We start from the raw sequence: 21320 nt of genomic DNA, 5'->3' as shown, positions 1-21320 counted from the left end.
TATTTTGGAAAAAAGCTAAACTGTCATAATGGGTTAATGCGCTAAATAAACACAATGTTTTGATGATAATAAAAGGTTGAGTGACATTTGTACATTCTTTTTTTCTTATTATTGTATCTGAAATATGAAGCAATATTGAACCGGGACCTCAGAATTTTAATTGATTTTGGAAATCAGTATACAATAGTATTCTCAATCCTAATATAAATCTGTGGCTCTGATATAATCAGAGTGCTTTAAAAAAAGTTGAGAATTGGCAGACATCAAGTCTGAGCTTATATTTATAGGTTTGTTTATAGACAACAGAGATCCACAAAGCAAACTTTGAGTAAAATGATATAAATTTAACCCAACTGACGTAAGATATTCCAAGTAAACTCATTTTATGTTTAGTATGGGAACAATACAGCTCCCTGTACATGCATGTTTACTTTTAGACCACTATTTTACAGCAATTATATGTCAGAAGTGATATTTTCTTGGTCATTTTTGGTCCTGAGTAACCCCTACAAGTGGGGAATGTAATGAACTTGTAATGAACTATTAATAGGCTTTTTCAATTCAGATGCAAATTGCACTTTGTACACTTTGAGGATTTTACAAGTGGAGAGACACAAAGTGAAAGGAGCATGTTGACTGGTAAAGTGATATTACAGGATTTTACACAAATATGACCCTGTTTATGCAGGGTTACACAGTCTCGTGAGTGTCTTATTCAGCTCCACTAAAGTTACATAGTGCAGTGCCAGGGCACAATCCCGGTGTGACGATGAGAGACACCCCAATTGACATCACTCTACAGCTTGTATTTTAGGGTACAAGAGCACTGTAATGTTGCAAACTAGGAAATTTGCTAATAGGAATATTTGTAAATAAACGTAGATGATTGGAGTGTTGAGCAACGCAAAACATTATTATTCCCAACTAACTTTAATTTTATCATCATCACACCTGAGCAAGCCACACCATAGCAAACAATCAACAAGACCTTATCAACCACCTACCAACATCTTAGCAACTAACCAAAAAACATTCAACATCTGTCCAGTACATTATACATCTCAGTTATAAACTGATCAATTAATTTCAATTAGCAAGCAGAGTTTTTTTTTACGTCTAATAGATCAGCAAAGTATCCTGATCTCAAAAGTCATTTCTTATGCAATTTAAGAAACATTTTAAGCATGTTATAGCAACAAAAATCAGCAGCATTGATTTAATTCATTGTGCTTGATATTGCATTGCATATTCCGCCCAAATAACAGAGAAGAAGCAGGACGAGTCTCCTACAAATCTCTATGTTTAGTGGGCGTAATGTCCGACAAGTACCCAAACAGAGTGAAGTTGCACATCCTTGTTAATCAGCTGGTATACTTGAATGAAGCAATAGTTCTAAATGTCTAGCTTTTTGTTTTAAACCTGGGAGCAGGTCTGCACAGCTACTCAGGCAGCACACATCTGCAACGCTTTTCGGTTCACAAATAGCTGCTGTAACCATGTTTTGATGAAAGGCAGCTGGCTCAAACGCAGCCAAAACACGGCTGCTGCAGTTCCACATCTCAAACATGTGAATCACTTGTTGACTGTTAAAAAACCCAGAAAAGGTGCCTCACTGCAGACAGTGCCCTTCTTTTTTTTAACCAAACCTTAAAAATAAAAATAAAGGAACAAAACTAAAGATCTGGCTTAGGACTGGATCAGGCTTAGTTTAGCTAATACCCATTCATTAAAATAAGCACATTTTCTCTATTGGCAGTCAAAAGAGGTGGATAAGCCATCAACAAGACAACAATAACAACATGATGGAGGAAGTCACAGGCTTTGCAGGGAACAAGCTATAGAAACAGAGGCACTGTGGTCAACAGGGAGGGAAGGGGTTAAATACATCCCATTATACTCCACTAGCCTGAAGGGGTAAGTTTTGAAAGGCTGGGACCCTCTGTGGTAGGGAGGATGGGGTGGGGTGGGGTGAGTTATGCTGAATTTGTGAGGTTGGCAATAATGGGGTGCAAGCTTTCTATGGAGATCTTCACTCTTTCTCCCTCCCTCTCTCTTAAAAAAAATCATTCATTTGATGACTCTCAAAGTTTTTCCAAAATAATAAAGAAGAAATAGGTAGATTCTCCTAGGATTCTCTATGTTTATAGGGCATAACCTTCAACAAGCAGCAAAACAAAGTGAAACTTAGGCTGGGTTATATGGTAGAAATATTATACCGTGATATTTAAAGATTTAAAGAAATTTAAAACATTTTACGATACACAGTTGGGGTCGTAAAGAGGGGTGTGCCATATCGTATCACATGCAATAACCGCCAAACATTTTGAATATGGTTATTGCAAAAACACCCTAAAATATGCCGACATTATTTTAGGGCTATATGGGCCATCAGGGTACAACATTCACACTGTCCTCAGTTTTTTATTAAATATATACTAGAGACAGATCATATCTGTCCAGTATCATTTATTTTACTTAAATTTTGTACATATTGAGCATATTATAAGTATCATGACATGTTGATATTTACTTATTTTACAATCTGGTGAAAATCTCAATTAGGAGTGTGTCATATCAAACTGTATACAATAGTATAATGTAATATCAATTTGGTTTCAGTAGTGTATTCTTAATTTCTTTTTTTTTTGTAAAAAATATGTCATACCTCCAAGAATATAGTTATGGCAAAAATACCCTGATATATTTTAGGGCAATATCGCCCCCCGACCTCCAGGTGTAAGACAATATCAATATTGTATCTCAATATATAGTTTTGCAATACTGTATCAATTAAAAAAAAAAAAACAGTAACAAATTTTTATATAATTTATGATAAGATTGGTGTCAGACAATCTTTATTTTGTGTTGTGTTTAAGCTCTGCCCACACAGATCCCAATTCTCTGATTGAGGAAAATGTTTATTTTAGATTGATTTTTAAAAATATGACAGTGTGTATTTTGTACTATGAGCTTTTTTCTTCAAAAATTGGATTAAAAGCCGTGCAATATATGTAATGGAATATGCATTTGGGCCAGTGTCCCTTGAGCACTTATAATTTACTCAATATGCTTAAGCATACTGTCTGTCATCATAATGCCCACCTCTAAATAAATCTGTAAATTCTAGTGAACCATATGGTATTAAAACTTTCCAATGAGAACTTAAATGTAACATTAATTCTAAATATACAGAGTTTTATACTGTAGAGTGTATAGAGTGTCTCCTATAAAGCATCTAGCTGATAAAGCAGGCCATGTCTGCAAAGCTTTTCCTTTTACAAGTGGTGAGGTGGATAGGGAAAGTTATAGTGAATTTGATAGGGTGGCGACGTTGGGGCGCAAGCATTCTGAGATGGACCTTCACTCTTTTCTCTGTCTCCCTCTCTCTCTCTCTCTTGCTCAGTCTCTTTCTCTCCACTCCGTGACCCCTTCCATCTGTCACTAGCACCGCTCAGTCTGTCACCATGGCAACAGGGTCACCCTGCATTATCATAGGACAGGGATGTACAGGGCAAAGTGTATTATGTGCTAAGGCGTGGCAATAAGGAGCATGAACATACAGAGGTGGTTTTCATACATTACACAAAATTAACCAGACTCTGGAAGAGGGAGATTTTTACTGCACCAGCATAAATGCATTAGTAAGTGCTATAAACGCTATATGGGCTTCATAAGCCATTAATAGGTCATGGTGAGTGACCAGGAAGCCCTTTGCTTCGACAGGACAGCTGATTAGCATGAGATACACAGAGGACAGAAGGGGGAGGACATTGGGATTAGGTCAAGTCCCACACAAAGCCAAACTGACATGCTGGATCATCCATGCAGAATATAGAGCGATGAGCCAAAACATTAAGAAACAAACATTATGACTAAAATGCTGATGGTTATCTGCCAGCTACCAGACCAAACCCTACAAGACCTATAAAATGTGCGTTGTGCGGATCTGAAACCAAAATGATAGCATCAGATCGTATATAACACTTGCACGGTGGATCCACCAAAGATCTGACACATACCCACAAATTTAACAAGTTTATAGCAATGCTCCAAGGTCCAGTGCAGAAGCTTTTATGTCCATTGTAGGCATGAATGATGGTGGATAGGGGTTAGCATGGGCACTCTGACTACTCTGGTCTACAGACAACTTCAGAGCAGGGTGCGATGTACTGTGTGTTGAGAGGTTTCCTTTCATACCAATCAATAGAAATTTTATTAGAGACTTGCTCCACAGTAGCCTTTTTGTTGGTTCTTCCATATCCACTAGATGGGATAGCCTTCATTGCATTTACACATTAAGGAGCCTTGAAAGCACAGCCACCCTGTCACTAGTATTAGATTGGTTCCTCCTTGGACCACTGTGAGCAGTTACCCACCACAGCTGACCAGATGTACCCCCACCCCAATTATTGGTGCTTTTGTAGGTGATCAGATCCAGTTGTCAGGTCATATCAAATGGCGCTTGAACATCCTATATGTTTACTATAAGAAAACATACAATCCGGACCTAGACTTATTGTACTGTCAGAATTTAGGAAATATATTGTGATATATAACTTGTAATAGAAAACATCTCCCAGCACTATATCTGATCTAATCTAAGATAACAAGGTATTTTGAGATTCGGTCAGAAACATGTGACATGCCATTTTCCCCACCCTTACAAAAAAAAAACAATAAAAGAAAATCCCCACACTAAACCTTATCTGGATGGCATTCGTTTCTCAGGGGGACGTCTGTGCAAAATATTTCACGCTTCTACTCATTAATAAAACTCTTGCATACGGACTGCAACTGAAAAAACAGGAGGACCAGTGAGTTTTTTTGGCTTTCTCAGTCATGACTTCACGTTCAGTAGCTCCTCCATTTCCACTCACTATTGGGTTTACGTGGATCTCTGTGGAACTCTGTGGAAATGCATGCTCAAAATGTAATTACAGTGCGTGGCAGTAGACAATTAGCTATTTTATTAAACACAAGGAGACGAAACTCAGAGATGTCTGTCCGGACAGGACTAAAATTACCAGATTTTATTACCCCAGGACCCCCTGAAAAAACTAATCCCGTTAAGATAGGGCTTGAAAGAGTTTTTTCGAAAAACTATTTTCAGGGAGCAAAAAATGGCATTAAAATGTGGACACATCTAATTGTGCTGATAATATAACATATGTAATATAACAAAATCACATTTTCCAGCATACTACAAAAAGAAAGAGTTTTACGTTTACATTTAGGTAATTTAGCTGACGCTCTAATCCAGAGCAATTTACAAGGTTATTCCAATTACACAGATGGGCCAGTGTAGTATTAGAAGACTTGGCCAAGGACTCTCAATGTGATTAACCTGAAATTATATTTAATTTGCTTGTTTTAGCTAATTTAAACACAAATATGTATATATACGCTAATAGTACAATGGTTGTTGTGTACAGCAAATAGTTCTGTTTTTAGTTACATCAAGTCACATCAAGTGTGTGCCAACATTTATGTAACCTGCTGCAAAAAGAGTCAAATAAGGCAAAGCAGGCCCAGGTTAAGTAAGTCCATCTTGCAATATCCTGCAAATATCTGAACCTAATGTTTTTCATTGCATCATCAAGTGTCATTAGGAAAGCCTACAGACACTGTGAAAACGGCTGTCTAAAAACTCCCAAAGGAACATCCCAGGGGCCTTATTAGGCCATTTTACAAACAACAATTCAGCTCCAGAATTTTATTTGGCAGTATTCTGGGGTCAGTATGAGTTGAAGATGCAGATGTCCAGGGGATGTAACTGTATGACAGGGTTAGGTCAGGGTAACTGGATCAAACAGGTCTTGAGTAATCGGGAAACTCAATGCCAGAGCTGCTGGAGCTGCTGCTTCCTAGAACACCACCATGTTCTAGGTAACGGTGCAGTCAGTGTGAATGAAGGCTATGTTCTGTGTTGTTTAGAATATGCAGTTGTACATATACAAAAGAAAAAGAGAAAAAAAATGACAGCGAACGTTTGCAGCGCCTGTACGTCCCACGGGAAACATCATGGTGACACTAGAGTGCATGGTGCAGAGAAAGACAGCTGGAAAATGGCGCCAAAAGGGACACATGGTCTTCCTCTGGCAGACTGTCACTCACTTGCGTATAAACGCACAACGTATAACACGCTCTTGATTTATTGTGCTATATATCACATGACAACCAAATCACAATAAAGCAAAATTATTTAATTAAAGCACATATCCCATAGAACGCAACAGATGGCATTTGTTACCGAGCCTTTAAGACTGATACATGGTATATATGTAAATGAGCTCTGTTCCAATTGGTTGCCTTGTTATGGTGCCTCGTTCAAACAGCAGACTGGGCTGAATGGGCAGGGCGGGGCTGAACTTCTGCACACGCTTTAAGCATACATTAATATATTAATACTAAACATGGTTTTCTTACTGTACAAATTTAAAGGGTTCAATCATCTCCATTAACCATATGTTTTCTTTTAGAACCATTGAAGTATTGAAATTATTCTTTTCATTTTCATGGTTCTGTCAGAAATTACTTTTTTTTTTTTTTTTAACCAAAGAAGCCTTAAAGAACAAATTTCAAAGGATGTTCTTTTACAGAGTTCTACAGAGTTTCACCTGAAATATAGGCACTCCAACATTATCCTGTAGAATACTTTGATAGACTTCATCATGATGTTTCCTACACCATACATTACATTTTTTTATGTTTATCCTTCTTGTGTAAAGAAAACTCAAAAGTTTAAGTGATTATTAGTTAAATTAGCTCTAGTCCACACCTCCAAACTAGCAATAACCCAGTTTATGCTAACACTTGACTCTAATTAGCTTTTCTGAAGTCCTTAACACAAAGGTCCACATACTTTTACTTTTTCTAGTAGTACATGAATGATCATATTACTCGTTATTATTTTAGGCACATTATATTTCTCAATATTCTTGATCAGATCAGAGATCAGATCACATTTTGTGACAAACCCATGCAGAAAATTCTAGAGTGTTCAAATACATTTGGCCCCTTAAATTAGTTGCTTTTCTGTGACATAACAAAAGCAATAAATTCCTAATGGGCTGTTTTTGAACAATTTAAGACTGATGAGGTTCTCTTATGGCACTCTCCCAAAGAACCCATTTTGTCACTCTAGTTTTAAAAGGGCACAGCCCAGTCAAGTCATGCCTAACCCTCCTCTGCCAATGCTTAAGTGTTTGGCAGGACGCAAGGCTATGTATGCACTGGTGAAATCTGCCCTTCTACCGCCATTTCTCTCCACACACAAACACAGACACGTTCCCGAGGTGCTAAGTATCAGGGAGGGGGAAGACACCTGTCACTCCATGAGCTCCTGGTGGGGGGCTTGTTTCCCCTCCCCCCGACACAAGGGATTAAATGTACAGGCGGCTGGCTGTTTGTATAGAACCAACAGATGTCTGCTTCAAATCTGACAGTCTGCCCTCCACATTCAGTACATTAGGCTGGCCTCAAGGCATAATCATAATCTTTCATCACTAACACAGTACATAATACTGTCTCAAGCAATAGGACTGCACGATTTATCGTTTTAGCATTGTCATCACAATATATGAATGTGGTATAGTCACAATCATGCAACTAAAAATTTTATTGTTTTAAGTAATCCATGACTTATTCACCAGAGACAGACTATATCTGGCCAAAAAAAACAGAAAATTATATCTGAGTATTAGATATACAGAGTGTATTAGTATTAGTATCATGATATGTTTGAGCAATGAACTTTGGATAAATGTGGTGTACGCTTTTAACTCTGCAATATTTCATTTTTATACAAGCTTGATCTATGATTAGATCTAAAATGGCCATGGGTTACTTTAAACTTATAGTTTATGATATTCTAGAACCAAAGTAACTTCTTTTTTTTGGCTTTTAAGACAATGTAAACATAAGTAATGTTTAGTGTAAGAATTACATTTGAAGACTTGAACAATTTGCATTAATTACTTTATCAGTTAGGGTAAAAAGTGCTGCTGTGGTCTTCAAAACTCCCTAAAACTCAAAGGAACAACTTATACACAGTTACACTTATATTAACTTAGAAAAGTAGCAGTAGTGTCCTACAGAAAGCTAAAATATATAAAAATGGCCAGTGCCTACTGTTGCATTCTTAAACCAGGATTTTAGTTTTGCTAATTTGTCTTAATGTTTTTTGTTTATGGTAAATCTGGTGGGAATACCAGTATTCCTGTTTAGCGTCCTAAGAGCATTTAAATAACTCCAGGTATTTACACAACACATACACACACACACACACTACTTACCACAGGGTAAGTACCACAGGGTACTGTGCTACCACATCTTGCTGATGTACCATATACATATGTACCATATCTCTATATGAAGCACTATTTGTGCAAAAATAGGACAGCTAACACCTCACTGCTGGTAGCCCTGGTACATAGTTTTTTACAGTGATGCTTCACCACTGACTAGACCATGTCTGACATTATTACCACACACTACTCTATGGCTCAAGATACAGGTTTTGAGACCTTAGCAAAAGTACATCACAATATTGTTTTAATAGAAAAAAGCATCGTTATATCCCACTTTCAAGAGTTGTTCATTCAAGGAAACGTTAACTAGACTACAAAGATAACCTATAAACCTGCATACTACCTCATGTGATATGATTAATCTATTATCATTATGTCAATGGAATTTACTGGTCTTACAATAAGAATAATAGTTCATTGCAATATTTCTAGGGACAATATATTGTTCACTAATTCTTATTCAAAAGAATGGTGCAGTGTGATTAACACCTGGCAGAGCAGATCCTCCTTTACTGTATTATAATCTTATGTTTTTTTTAACTATAATATTATAATGTGCTGAGTTACTGAGTTTAACCTTAAACAACATGCAAATGTGTGCGAGAGAGAGAGAGAGAGAGAGCTTAAAATTCAGCATAAACAAAAAAAATCAACCTTCTAAACTTAACAGTAAGCATTTATATAGCTTGTATCACTAAATAGTATTTCAGATTTACTGCACAAGTTAACGTGTTAATGTTAACAGCCCTAGTATTTTCTAATTATTTTAAGTGTGCATCATTTAACTAACTAATTTATTTACTTAATTTTCTCATTCATGTTTAATAAATCACACAGTGAGATGTGATGCTAAGACAGAGGCTGGGCTGGACAGCAGGGTGATTTTCACAGGTGTGCAGACTTAAGCAGGTGAGGTAAAGCATGCATTGGAACAGGAGCTGTGCCCAAAGGAAGCACAGACTGAAGAATGGCACAAATAATCGATGATTAAATTGACTAACCATTGATTAACAGCTTAACTAACCTAGTCCATAACCAAAATAACCATAAGCTGTAGTCCTGAACTACCACAACCACCACCACAACATGTGTAAATATATACAACTGAAGCCACCCATCTTTACCATTTAGAAAGGCAAAAGAGAGATATGCAAATTCGCCTTTGATCTAGTCAACAATAGGCCAAGTCATGTCCACACGGTCCCTACAAAACTACAAAACGAGCGGAAATGTGCAAACTGCAAGCTGACAGAGCAACGCCCGGCTCGCAGCAACAGCAGATCAGCCTGCTCTGCTTCTCTTATACAGGAACCAGACACACAGTACCCACACTGGCAGCTAGTTAACCTATAGCTAAGCTAACTAGCTAACAGGTTTACACACACTCAAGCGCTTCATAAACACTGTTGTGGGTCTGAAGTAAAACAATACACGCCTAAATATCAAGACTTTAGCGTGGCTTTAATGACTTTAACGTTAGTAATAGTTAGCTTAGCTACCTGCGAGTTGTTTATACACATATGAGCTAATGTTATAGCGTTAAACGTACTTTAAAAACGTGTTTCTTTTTTCTCTTGCTTTCAAGAACAATAAGTAAGTCACTAGCTAGCATTTTATCAAAAAAATAGACACATGAAATAAATAAACCATAGATATTAATCATAGTTCTGCAGTCTGATATCTAACGCTAGTTAACAGACATCAAGTGCAGACAGTCCAAGTTAAAATGACAGTCTAATTTTTTTAAAGGTTACTCAGGTAAGAATGGGTAATTGGCTATAAGCTTCCAGAAAGGTAGCAAGTTACTTTTAAAATGTAGCTACATTGTGGTGTGTTCTTCTTTCAAAGATGATGAGTGGATATGTTAGTTCAATTCTAATATTAACGCTACATTTCTTTGGTTTATTGCTGCATTAATGAGCAGATGAATACAAACGAAGACACAAATTTGCTGTTCTGATATTTCCATGTTCGCTGTTGTAGTTTTCCTATCTTTTCTCATTCAACCTACATTAGCAGTGCCAAAGATGCTCAAGGTAACCAGCATAAAAAGTAAGACAGTAAGACAAATATTTCATGGTATTTTTGCGATAAGGATACTCTTGGCGATATGAGCGAAAACTGAATTTTAAAAATACATAAAAAAAATATTATATCAAGAATACACTATTGCAACAAAATGAAAATAAAATTTGATTATTGCATATGATATGATTTGGCACAGCCATAACTGAGATATTAAAAAATACAAGAAGTTTATCACATTTGTAACAGAAGTCAATGATGCAGAATGTCATGATACTAATAATGCACTCCAACTATCTTCAAATATCCATAAATGATACTGGACAGATATAATCTGTATCTAGTATATATATAATGGGAAATGAGAACAGTGTGAGTTTTACATTAACTAAAGACAGCAAAAAATTTAGTACCCTGATGTGATAAATAGGGGTGGGCGATGTGGCACGATATTCAGGATATAATATCGTCCATGATATTAAAAATTGTTGGCGATATTACTGCATACGATACGATATGGCACACCCCTACATATCAGACCACTCACTCTGTTTTTAGATTTAATAGCTAAGATAACTAACTATATTTGGCTTTGCAGGTTTGGTTGCAGAAGCATACTTAACTATGCTATATATTTAACTATATTTATATAATATCCCCTCTACACCCAATACTATATGTATACTACGTTAAGTTAAAATAACATTTAAGCACTGCCACTTTAACGAATGCAAAGCTAACTATCCTACTGTTGTTATTGTTGTTTGAGTAAAACCGTGGCTCTCTAAATATTATTATTGTAGACTAAGCTGATATTTTGGAAACTCCAGATTAAACTGTCCTTTCTCTTGAACTTCACCATCAGTTTCTACAGTCGTTTAAACTCACTTTCACACTCCAAGTTTGTGTGCCATGGCCGCATTCAAGAGCCGCTGCTAGCTCTATCCGTCCGAGCAGCGCTTTAAACCCACAGCCTCAACTTCACCTGGGCTCCAAATACTTCTATCCCCGCACCACAGCCCCGCCAGTACTCTACCTGAGGTCCAGTCCGTGCTCTCCACCCGGTTACTGCAGAAAACGGAGCCCAGAAGCACAAAGAAGCAACTTTTCAGCAGAAGAGCTCCTCGCACTGCGCCTGCCTGCTGCCTGCTGCCTGCTGCTGCCTCTCTCGGCCCTCCGCTCCACTTCCTGAGAGCCCAACTCCGCACACAAGCTTGGCGGTGGCAGGCAGCTCTCCGCTCTGATTGGCTGAGACCTACCGTGACGCAACGTTGCAGCCCAGAGCTGATTGGCCGCTTCCGCAACGAGACGTAAAAACGTGAAAACTGTCTGAAAGCACAAAGGCGTCGCGTAAAGAATAAATATGTAGAAGAACTGCTGCACAATAAAGTTTCTATAGATGTTTCTGAATGGAATAGTGTTATTAATAATATTTTATATAAGGCAAACTATACCACATACATTTCTTGAATAAGATTTTTTCTTCGTCTGAGGATTTTATATATTTCTTATATTTTTATTTTTTATTAATATATATTTTCTTCCTGAAAACCAAACATTAAGCATGTTTTTAATAATTAATAATAATTAATAATTTTTGTGTGACAAAACTGCTTTTAATTATCATACACTTATTATTGCTGAGATTAAGTTTACTCTAAATTCACATATTTAGTCAAAAATAACACCAATAACAATATTTTTAATATATTATCTTGAAAAGTAAACAGGTGTAACTTAATTTAGCTTTCAAATATTAATTTATTGTTGCTTTTTTCTTACCCAATCTGTGTTTATCGTAATTTATTACTATTTTTTTATGTTCTGTAGCTTAAATGTTATTCTTTCATATTTTAATGTTATTTTAAATGCTGCAATTATGGGTGCAACATGTATTGTCTTCCACTTATACAACAAACAAAAAAAGTGTTGCGTGGAAGAAAGCAAATAAATTAATTTCGAAAAATAATAATACAAAAAAGTAACTTTATTTTTAAGGTAATAAAGAATAAATGCATGATATAAAATATGTATTTATTATTAATTTAACTCATTATTTATTTAATTTGTTATTTTAATTTTCTTTTTAAAATGTAAGTTAATTAAGTTGACAACAAAAAAAAAAATAATAATAATGCGACCTAATTAAAAATTAGCGAAGTGGAGGTAAGAGGAAGACAGCGGGGAGTGAGGCCTGCTGCTGTATTTGGGCTGGCCGAGATGATTTTACTGTAACATATGGCAAACCGACCTGAGGAGGGAGGGCATTTAAATACAGCTTTAATATTTCAGCGTGCAAGAGACATTTCATTTCGAGGGAGAAGAAGGAGGAGGAGGTGGATTGAACAATAAATCTCTACAGATCGCTTTTATAAAGATATTTTGTTGTGTTTCTCTGAAAAGAATTCAGCTGGTTTTAACATAGCTAACTAGGCTAACTGGTTAAGCAGCTGTTGCCCATCATGATTGATGGGGGTGATTATACTCATGCTGGTAAAACAGCTCAGTTAGCTTAGTTTTGTTGGTAGCTGGTTGGTTATGCTTGTTGACCAGCTCATTATCAAACAAACAAAAATAGAGCTCGGCTGGTTAACCAAGCACTAAACTGTCTGGCCAGTTTAACCAGCTTGAGCTGATTCTGCTGTTTATTCAGCAGGGTTTTCTTTTACTCTCTCAGCTAACACGTTTTGGTTCGCAGAACATTTTCTCAAATTTTTAATGTTTTTATTTAGCATTTTTAAACCTTCTGGTAAAGTCGCTGCAACATCAGTTGTGTCAGTGTTTTCATTTTTTGTTTTGAGAACGTTTCTTTTAACATTTTCATAAAGTTAGTATTTATCTAGCTGGGAACGTTATGTGAGAAACATTCTAAAACGTTGTGATGCAGAACATTATTATTATGTTTTCAGAACGTTCCTGAAAACATTATTTCTGTAACGTTACAGGCTCACCATTTAGGAACCTCTTTAAATCTTTGCTGAACGTTCTTTTAATGTTCCCTGTTAGCAGGGCTGTTGGGAAAAGGCAACAGGAAGGTACAAAGGTAAAAATTAAGCAATTTAAACAAGAACCTTGTTTATGCTAAATTTCCTTCGGGATCAATAAAGTATCTATCTATCTATCTATCTATCTATCTATCTATCTATCTATCTATCTATCCATCTATAACAATGATGTTTGATTGTGAGAAACTTTTCAGTTGGTAAAGAATCTTTACACCAACTGAATGTTGTTAAGACATAAAATGTTCATAACGTGGTCCACACGATTCTTCTTAGACATCACTTACCTACATTATCGTTTTTGTGTGTATTGTAAAATTATTTTGAATTTGCATTTAAAACTACTGGAGACTACAAATGTTATGCTAGTAAACCTTGGTTAGCTGTAACAGAAGGGTATAGCTGATATAAAGAAGACACTGAATAACACTCTTTTCTTGAAAAGCATGAACATATGAGTCATTCATGGTTTTATGGCCCTCTGAATGTTAGTGAAAATGGCAATTGCACATTTGACAGAATACTAAATATTCAGGACTGTGTGGGTGCAGATTGGCAGATCGATAAGCACTTCGGAAGAAAACCCACAGGGAGTTATTGCTACCTCAGGGCACACCTGCTCTTTATATGTGTGTTAGTGTGAGGGTAAACGCTTCTCTTTGCTCATGACTTTCAACCACAGGGCCTTTGCAAATCAGACAAAAACATCAATAAATGTATGTCAACTCAGGTCAAGTAAAAAATGTACAGCAGTTTTACCAACTGCCATCATGTTTACAGAGATCTGGATCTGAGCCTTTAGTGAGTAGGCCACAGGTGACAGAGGCAAGGCTGAACTTCCTCAGAGAGACGGGAAGAAACCTTGAGAGGAACCAAGTTTTTAAAAGGGGAACCCAACTTATTGTAGCACCAGACACCAAAACTAGTGAATTAGTAAATGGAAATAATCATTTAAAATGTACTTGGATTTACTATTGAATATATTACCTGATATAAATAACTGATGATGGAAGTATCTCAAAGGTTATTTAACAAGAATGCAACACTAAACCATGATGACGATATGGTGGTATCGGTTATTGTAAATAGATAAGAAACAATGTGAGACAGGTGTAGAGTGTAAAAGATGTGTAGTTTTAGTTGAAGAACAGAACCATGTTTATATAGCCCTCAAAAGAGAAGTGATCAAGGGCTGGTTACTGAAGTCTGTATGACAGTCAAACAAAGCAAACAATCTTATCAGGAGGGTCAAACAAGCATGCAGGTGAGGCTCATGCTTCACCAGGAAAAGATATGGGGCACATATCGTCATGGTTCAAAGAAAAATATATTCAAAATAGTCATTTACAAGAGAAGGACAAAAACTTCTTAACTGTTAATAGATGTCAATGTAAAAACAATTATTTATTCATAATCAAATTGTCACACGATATTAATAGTAGCTTATGTGCTCAAATTATGTGGAAAAAAACCCACAAAAATGAAGATACATCATTTTCTTTGGACAGTGATGATATTTATCACATTCAAGAACAAAGGAAATTTTTCACATATTTAACATAGTATTACTACATTGATATGCCAAAAGACATAGGACAAGAACTACTATCATGTTCAATAGAGGTTATGACCATCATTCCCTGCACACGTGACACAATATATCAAAAAATGTTAAATGTCCATTCAATTTCATAAAAGTTTGTATCCAATTCAGCTGGCACCCTCTATCAGACATTGCTCAAGCATATGCCATAAGCATGCTGACTGCACACAATATAACACCTTACAACTTACACAAGCATGGATTTTCACAAGATGTCTGCTGAGGTAACGCTTTATTATTATATTACATACAGTTGCCCCATGACTTTTTGGCATGTCAGCGTATTAGGTGTGTTATTTCTGGGATCAATTCTTAAACAGATATGAGCTTTCCTATAAACAAAAGTGTAACCAAACCTTTGCCTCACATGTAGATTGACCCACGTATTCTGGAGCTTGTAAACTTTAGTTTCAGCCCTAATGTTACACCTGTCCTACAGTGTAATAAAGGTCTCTAGAGCAACAGCATAATGGTATGTTTCAGTATTAAATTCCTCAGGGTGGTAGATCATCAGGACCCAGGCTGGGCATTCCTGGTCTACAGCTACTAGCTGATGTGGTGGGTGGATCCCTGCAACTCACCTTCCTCTATAGTTGCACTAATAACACCCCCAGATTGTCAAAATGGCCTGGTGTCCATCTTATGTACTGAGTGAGTGAGCCAGATACTGCCAACAGGGAAGTGTTTCAGGAGGCCAAGCTGTAGAAAAAACAAGTACAAGCACTGTTTTTTGTACTTATCAATATCATTGCTGAACCAGCAAAAAATGGGGAGTGCTGATGTGGACAAATTTGTTGGTCACATTGGTCAACTAGCATGGTAAAGTTTGGTCAGCCCATGCATATAGACCAGTTAAAGCACCAAGCTTGTCCAGTGTGAGCTGGCTATGCTGGTTTTCTTAGCGGGAAAGGGAGTTCTGGTCGTGACACTGTCATTATTGGGGGCGGAGTGTAATGTTACCTGTAAAATAAATTAACAAATTAATGAACATGTTGGAAACACAGGTGTTTTTTTTTTCTGCATAGATGTGGAAGCTAAATTCCATCTGTGCACAGCATTGGTCTTCTTATAACTTAACTTTTTGTAACTCCAGATTTGAAAGTGTTAAAGAATGGTTGCATGTGGCACCCTGTAATAGAACTGGTGCTTCATCCAAGGAACATTCCTGTTTGTGCGTAGACTATGAAAAGGGCTAAGAGTCACATCACATATTGCTGTTGTTCAATTAAAAACTTGCATCTCTATTTTTTTGTCTCTTTTTAATTTTCATCATTACAGAAAATTAAATAAATATTTGATCCATTGCTAATTTTCTAAATTTGTCCACTGACAAAGTAAAGAACAGTCTAGAAGTTTAAGTAAAAAATATATAATTTCTACACATTTATTTACATTTTGCAGAGAGAAATAAGAGTTCTGGCTCCTACAGACAAGTTATATGCTCTTAATTAACTCGTATGTAATTTATTCAATGTGATTGTCTGGATTTTATTTTTTACATTCTATCTGTTAAAACAAAGTTAGCCTTAAAGTTATAGACTTTTCATGTTTTTGCCAGTGGGCAAAAAATATGCAAGGGATCAAATAATTATTTCCTTTACTCTATGTGCACCCTGTAGCTGCTCTGTCACATCAGTGTGTATCTCTTGATCCTAGCTTTGGATATCTGATGTAACATCGAACATCGTCGCTCTGGATAAGGGCGTCTGCTAAATACCTTAAATGTAAATGTAAATGTCAAAAGTCGGGGGCGCAAAAATGCCAGGTGAAAAAAATTAACCAACGTATTTTGTGTGTGTGCATTAACTTCTCGAGAGTGCAAAGGTAAAGCTTGCAAGCCAAAAAAGGAATAGTGTGCGCGCTGAACAAAATATCGCTCTCAAGCTTCATTTTCCTACTCTCGGGTGTTTTTCCCCTCTCGAATTCACAGCTCTCCTCACGGGCTGTGCGAATTATTGTTTTTGCTCGGGTTTAAATGGGTGGTTTTAACAGCTTGGGGGCGGGGTCAGGGTCAGGATCGCCTTCCTCAGCGAATACTATTGGCTGATATCTCCAGAGTTTGTGACGGACCGCCTACTAACCTGGCTCTCCTACTAACAACAGAGGAGGGCGGAGAAAGAAGGACAGCAGGAGGGTTAGCTAACTAGCTATGTTAAAATCTAAACAACCCGCTCTCTGGCGCTGTCTGACCCCTGAGACGGTCCATGACAAAGCCTGGAGATATCAGCCAAAAGCATGCACCGAGGTGACCCTGACCCCGCCCCCAAACTGTCAAAACCACCCCTTTCCACCTCAAGCTCAAAAAACTGGAGCAAAAACAACAGCCGCAGTTACTTCGCATGGCGCAATGAGAGCAGCGAATTGCAGAGGGAAAAAAACACCCGAGAGGGGGAAAATTAATCTCGAGAGATATATTTTGTTCAGAGCGCACAAGATTTCCAGATCCCTCTCATTTTTTGCTTGCAAGCTAAACATTTGCGATCGCGAAAAGTTAATTTGCACACGCAAAATGTTAAAACATGCTGGTTAATTTTTTTCACCTGGTGTTTTTACGCCGACTTATAAGGTTGATGTGATGCCATACCTATCCACTGTATTATTCTAGATGATAATTCTTGATTTATTGTCAATGAGAAATGCTCTGAAATGACTTGGAATAAACTTACATTATACATTGTATTGCCTTCACATTTAAGAACATTTTTGGCTGATGAGTTTCTTTGATTTTATTAAATTGCAAACCTCTGGAATGTAATCAAGAGAAAGATGGATGATCACAAGCCATCAAACCAAACTGAACTGCTTGATTTTTTGCTCCAGGTGGAAGAGAACATGCCAAGATGCATGAAACCTGTGATCAAAAAACAGGGTTATTACACCAATTATTGATTGTTATTTCTCATTTTTTGCTAATAAATGCTCTAAATGACAATATTTTTATTTGGAATTTGGGAGTAATGTTGTTCGTAGTTTATAGAATATATCAACAATGTTCATTTTACTCAAACATATACCTTTAAATAGCAAAATCTCAGAAACTGAAGTGGTCTTTATTTTTTTTTTCAGGGCTGTATATGGTTTTAATTATAAATATATAATAAATTATATTTAACAATCATTGTTAAATATAAACCAGATTTTGTTATGGAAATGGGAACACATGTCTGTAATATTGATTGTGCCAGAATAGCCATAGGCTGTTGAGAGTAGCAGCGCCCCTTGTGGCTGATCACTGAACTGCTATATTAAAGACTGTAGGTTTAATGTTGTTGGTACATTTTGGTATTAGATTTTGTGCGTATCATACATACAGTAAATTGAAGTTGGACCTGAAAGGTTTTATATCATCGGTAGAATACTAGTCTCCCACTGTGGGAAAACCCTCCCAGATAATAAGCCCAGTGGCACAGCCCAACTGGAAACCAGGGAATTCACTCATGTGTGCCCCGGATGAGCATGTTTTAAGGCTGGATCTAGTCTGACCGTTAAAGATATCAAAAATCAAGTTTTAAAAATATCATATTTACGCAAAAAATATAAAACGTGACGTCGTGGAGGAAACCAGACGATCCACAAAACAGACTCAATTTAATGCAACTTTAAAACTTGAATTAACTGGCGCATTGCTGTAGTCACTCATGTTGTAACTCACCTTTAGTCCACCAGGCGTCACTGTTGTCTAAGAAAAAAGGCTTGAACTACCTCCCTATTTACTCTACAACTCTGAGGGAGTTTCAAAATTTTTCAATCATACAGCTCTCTCTCTTTGATTTTACCAAGTTGAAAACCTCTGGAATATAGTCAAGACATGATCACAAGCCATCAAACCAAGCTGAACTGCTTGAATTTGTACCACAGGAGTTATCCAAAAAGCAGTGTGTAAGACTGGTGGAGGAGAACATGCCAAGATGCATGAAAAGTGTGATTAAAACCAGGGTTATTCCACAAAATATTAATTTCTGAACTCTTAAAACTTGCTCCACATGGCAATATTTTTATTTGGAATTTGGGAGAAACGTTTTCAGTAGTTTTCCTCAAATTTATACCTATAAATGGCAAAATCAGAAAAAACGATTCAGAAACTGAAGTGGTCTCTTAGTTATTTATAGAGCTGTATATTACAAAACTGTGTCCGTATGTTAATTTAGTAATGTGAGTAAATCTGGGTAAATCCAAGTGTAGCACAATTTTAAAGCCCTGGGTTTGTGGGTTCAGTCCTTGCTCCTTTTTTTATAACTTTAAGCTTTAATTTAACCAGGTAGCAGAAGCATAAAAGTAAAGTATAAAAAGTAAAACAAGACAAATAGTAGATAAATGACTCAGTTGTATAATAAATAGCTAGATAAAAAGTAAATATTTCATAATTGACTAATTTTAGAGATGCACAACCTATAGACAAGGCTTGCAAAATCTAGATTTAACAAACATTCTTCATTTTTTAGCACCTGACAACCTCACAGTGACTAGTTGTAATGTTATCTGTGAACAGGTTAGGCCCATTCCACAGGTCTCTATTTTGTCGAGCAGTGCTTTCACTCATTTCCCCATCAGAGGTTATTTACCTGGAGAAGATGAATCACTGTACTTACTGAACACGTCAACAATAACCTGTAACCTGATAAAACGTAGCATACTCCACCCAGTTCAAATACAGTCAACACTTTTTTGAGCCAGCTCAATATATTAGAGTGGCATTTTCTCATGATCCTATGATACATGTGTCCACTGAGCTTAACAAAACACTCAGTAAACAAAAACAAATCATGCATGTATGTGTGCTCATCTAACCAGTAAATTCCTGACACTGGTCAAACAGGCTCTACTTTCAGTTTGTATATAGCACAGCTTCTTTCAGAGGTAGAAAAACAAGTCAACTCCCAAGTCCAAGAAATATATTTTAATACAAAATTTGCCAAATATGAACACACAGGAAATCTCAATTATAGATTTTAAAATAAAAAATGTTACACCAGATCTAAATCAAGAAAATTAACACCTAACCGGAACTAGTCAAATCACACATTTACAAAAAAACAAAAACAAACATGTCGTCTTTGTTAAATACAAAAACCCAGACCACAACATGCTTTGAACCAAAGCTTTTTTAAAGCCTAACCCACCCTCCTTAAAATGATTTCCATACAAAACCCAGTCTGTTTCTGGAGAACAGATACAGAAAAAGCAAGATTAAGGCATTATTTTACAAACCGTCTGTCTGAGAACTGTGCAGGTCCCCATAGCAGTCTGCAGTTTTACCCTCCAACCCAGATTAGCAGACTTTGGAAAAGTGCTTATTTTCAGAGTAAAGTCCCGAGGCTTCCAGCTGACCAGTTTAGAGCAGACTTTCTAGGCCTGAGGAAGGACTACCAGTAGGATTTATTCCAGTTTAACAAAACATCTTTAGAAAACAATGCATAGCCCTACAAGAATGTGGTACCTCTACAGCCATTTACAACCATCCACTCATCACCTTTGTATTTGAAAATACAGAGTATCTTTCATAATTTAAGGTGCCAATTATTTGTGCATCAATAATCAATCCCTGCTATATCATATGTAAAAGAAGATGTTTGTAGACCCTTGCTTATCCAGATCTGAGTTTTCATCTGAAATCAGTTGCATAAATTAGAGGGGATTTTCTTCCCTATTTGCTACACTAACAGACAGGATTGTATTGAATTGAGCCTTAAATTCAAGCTTTTAAGGTTGTAACGTTGTGCATCTACAGATTGTCCACAAACATTTTTGAGAGGTGTCAAATGTGTAGGGCTAGTTCTTTTTTTCATTATTATAATTCATTGATGCATATAAAGGAAACAGATCTGAGTTCTTAAATTCAGGACTGATCACCACTCTTCTTTTTTTTTTGCATCATAAACCTACTAAAGACATCCTGACATATGACAGTGTATGAAGACAGCCTATTAAACACAGTCTAAGTTCAACCCATCCATGGAGTCAACTAAAAAATATTTAAGTCCTTATGTGCAACAAGTAAAGGCACGTTTCTTTCACTGTGCTCTCCTCCCCAAAGTCTTTCTAGCCAGCATGAGCAGCTTAGAACTCTGCCCATCCACCTCCACTGGGATTCATTTCCAAGTTTTCTAGGAATTAATGATCATTTAGCCATCACGTGTACCTCGCACAGCTGAGATAATCTTGTTTTGGCACACTCCTCTATCTGGACCTCCCACAATCCCAAGGTGGAACTAATATTTTACTTACTTCCTTAGTGGAGGGTGTGTAGATACAAGAGTGTAAATACACATTAGGCCTTTGGTTACTGGAAAAATCTTGGATTTATGCAATATTCCATTATATAAATCTATAATCAATGTAAGTGAGCCCATGTTCTGTCCAGCACAGACACAGAAATTATTT

General features: G+C 36.7%; 1 protein-coding gene across 1 annotated transcript in view; it reads right to left on the bottom strand.

Annotated features, from left to right (window-relative positions):
- Window positions 1-11527, bottom strand: part of tfdp2 (transcription factor Dp-2) — a 55923-nt gene extending 44396 nt beyond the window's left edge. The window contains exon 1 of the mRNA XM_007236747.4: window positions 11371-11527. The gene's annotated coding sequence lies outside the window, so the exon portion shown is untranslated. The remainder of the gene's footprint in view (window positions 1-11370) is intronic.
- Window positions 11528-21320: the final 9793 nt, after the last annotated feature.

This window comes from Astyanax mexicanus, chromosome 18 (assembly GCF_023375975.1).
Source record: "Astyanax mexicanus isolate ESR-SI-001 chromosome 18, AstMex3_surface, whole genome shotgun sequence".
Taxonomy (NCBI): Eukaryota; Metazoa; Chordata; class Actinopteri; order Characiformes; family Acestrorhamphidae; genus Astyanax; species Astyanax mexicanus.
This window is presented reverse-complemented; position numbering and strand designations above follow the sequence as displayed.